The 3,359-nt window shown below is 34.3% G+C and overlaps 1 pseudogene; it reads right to left on the bottom strand.

Annotated features, from left to right (window-relative positions):
- Positions 1-339: 339 nt before the first annotated feature.
- Positions 340-1,374, bottom strand: LOC149176187 (ethylene-responsive transcription factor ERF015-like; annotated as a pseudogene).
- Between the last annotated feature and the right edge of the window lie 1,985 nt (positions 1,375-3,359).

Raw genomic sequence — 3,359 nt, 5'->3', positions numbered from 1 at the left:
TTAATAATAATAAAAATATTTGAGTCATAAATAAAAGATTTTACTATATAAAGTTAAAGACATAATCTAACTTATAGACCAAATGACTGACGTTTTTTCAAAACTTAAATTTAAATTATTTAATTTGTAAAATTCCAATTCCATCTACCTGAATAAAGATTAAATGCTTTAAATAATTTATGATATCCATACAACTACATGTATTTTGTACTCATCAACATCCAACTTTAAGGATACTGAAACATGGATATAAACTTTTATAAATTTCCTAAAGCGGTTTCCGCATTTCCCGTAGATACTGTAGTTGTAATCAATTATGATATCAATTCTTAAAGCATCATGCTTTCCAATCATACCCCGGAAAAAAGCGAAAATGTTACAATTTTAAAAATTCCCCTTTCGAAAATATTCTCGAAAGACCATATGAAGAAGTCGTCTACGGAAGGAGTAAATATTAACAAAGTGAGTCACGATTGATATGGAAGGTCTACAATTTTTATTTATTATCTTTTCGTGGAAAATATATGGTATGTTTATAGAAGCTTGAAGGTTGAATAGTTGTCATCCGACACTGCTCATGCCAAGTGGCAAGAACGTTTTGGCTGGGTCAGGAAGTGGTCCCACATTCCAACGGAGTCCACGTGTTCCCCACGTGAATTCGAAAAGCCAGATTTGTCTGCTTCGTTATCTCACGAGATCAAACGTCTCGGAAATTCCAGAGGTCTGTCCATATGTACCTCTCCTCCTCCTCACTGGAAAGGAACTCCAACGCCGACACCTTGTCAGTTGACGGGAATATTTCCAAATTTGGAATCCCGGCGCCGTCAGATCCCGCCAGTATCGACCACCACAGCGCCAAGTCCTGCCTCTCCTCACATATCTGAAAGTTGTCTCCGGCCAACTCCATTTCCGAAACCGAAGACGACTGCCGGGGGGACCCTACGAAAGAGGCCAAACTCGAAGGGGCCTGGCTCAACGCATATTCGGCGGCGGCATGCTGAATTTGCTCACGGGAAAGGGGAGACGCAGTCGGAATGTCGGGCACAGAAAAGTTGAATTCGGCATTGCGCCCTCTCAGACAATACACTGCGACGTCGTAAGCGCGGGCAGCCTGCTCGGGGCCCGGGGGTAGTGTATGAGCCGAGCCAGATCTTCTTTCTGGATCTGGGCATCCGGATTTCAGATACCCAGCTCCCCCATTTTCGCAGTCGGATTCCCTTAAATTGGCGGGAACCGCGATCTTCGCGTGGCAGAGAAATGGCATTGTCAGGTTCCTGCCCGGGAAAAATCTCCATTTTTGGCAATTTGCGGAAACTCTGAAGCCAAAATAGTGATATTTCACGGCGGGAGTCAGTGAAGTGAGCCCATGAAATGCAAAGGCCGCGGGGTGAGGGAATTAGAGAGATAGATGCGTAGATATATAGGAGCAGTCAGAGGAGTGAAAACGCTGGAAGCGCGTATAGTCAATGTTCTTTCAGGCGATGAGAGGAAGATGTGAGAGGAGAAGTGCGAGATTGAGATGGAGTGCCTATAAACGAGTAATTCAAAGGAAGACTGGCATTTGGTTATTGAAAAATCCAAAGAGATGTACTCGTCCGTCCATGCTTCACCCGTGGGGCATTAAAAGCCGTTCTTTTCGTAAAGTACGACGTTTGCGCGTCCTATACAGAGTAAACAGTAGCCTACAAAGGCAATTCTTTTTATGTTTGCGAGGGGGCCGGGGTCGGTTACCAGTGGTGTACGTACTAGAAGTATAAGTATTTTGAGGGGAACTTTCGCTTGTCCCACTTTGCCTTTCGACACCGCGTGCAATAGAGCTATCATACTTATTACTTACTCAGACATTGTCTTACTTTTTAAATCGACAGTCTGATTGTTATTTTTATACCTCCTAATATGCACTTTATTATACATGTTGATAGGTGGGTTATATGGTAATCATTTATAGTCCAAAGATTTTATTTTCAATTATTTTTCAAAATTTTAAAATTTTTTTATAAGGTTTCCTAAAGTTTAAAAAAATAATTATCAAACTAAATATTTTAATTTTTTTTTTGAAATTTGAATTTATATGGAATGATTAATTATAAATAGAGTTTATCAAATAAAAATATACACATTCATTAGATCATACATCTAGTTTATGATATGTAAACTTGTAATAAAAAAATATTTAAGAAAAAATCAAATTAATAATATAAAAGACTTAAAGTAAAAAGGTTATGATCCAATAATTCGAAGTACGATTTATCAACCATTGGTTTTTAAAGAATAGTATATGATCCAATAATTCGATATCACTTTTACTAAAGTACGATTTATCAACCATTAGTTTTCAAAGAAAATTTCAATATATTGCCGAGTAAAAAAATAATACTACTAAAATTATATCAAAATTTAATTATTCAAAAGCAAAAATAACTCTATAAAAAGTTTATTATTAAAACCAAAAATTTATAAAAAGTTTAGAAAAAAATAAAAATCATTATGGAGAAATAAAAAATATTTATGTATTATAATATTATTATAATGGGATAAATTAAATTATATAGTATTACAAAGTGATAAATTAAATTAAATTTGTTGGTCGGTTTATTTTAGAATAATGTTTCTCAATTTTTTTTAAAGGTATTCACAAATAAAAAATTGTGATTTATTTCTTATATAATTATTCTCTTTTAATTAAATTGATAGATTATAAAAATGTCATATAAACAAGTGTTATTGAAACCAGTCATGGTTTTCTAGGCATGGGGCATTGATACTAAGTATTGACCAATGATATTATAAGAAAACCTATTTACATTAAAAATATACATGATAAAGTGGGGCTAAATTTCCACAGTTAACAATTTTATTACATTTTTTAATGTATATATAGTTAATTATGGAGTTGTCTATAATGCGACTTTTTGAGATTCCGGTGACGGAATCCGGCGGAAGAAATTGATATGAAATCATGTTTTGTTGCAGTTAAAATGGTTTTTTAACTGCATATTCGGATTCAGCACCCTGAAAAACCCCTGGGACGCTTTCATTGTGCAGAAACTAGCTATCAAACTTGGATTCCAATAAATTACTGCCGGATTTTCACCGGAAAAAACCGCCGGAAAAGCTTTCAAAAAGTCGCGTTATAGACTACGTCGTTAATTATATATTAATTCTATTTATTAGCAATAATATAAAATAAAGTTATAATTTAGTTAATTATTATGATTTTTTAATTTTAACAATGTAAGATGTATTATGAAGTGAGCATTTTGAGGCTTATCATAGATTGATGCCTATAGACATTTATCGTCCATTTAATTTATATAACTGTGCTAATAACTATTTCAAAATAGTATTGTAATATTGCA

This window comes from Pinus tabuliformis, chromosome 4_1, assembly GCF_031772625.1.
Source record: "Pinus tabuliformis cultivar Carrire ecotype Pingquan chromosome 4_1, CPIR1, whole genome shotgun sequence".
NCBI lineage: Eukaryota > Viridiplantae > Streptophyta > Pinopsida > Pinales > Pinaceae > Pinus > Pinus tabuliformis.
Note: the sequence above shows the minus strand (reverse complement) of the source record. Positions and strands in the feature narration are given on the sequence as shown.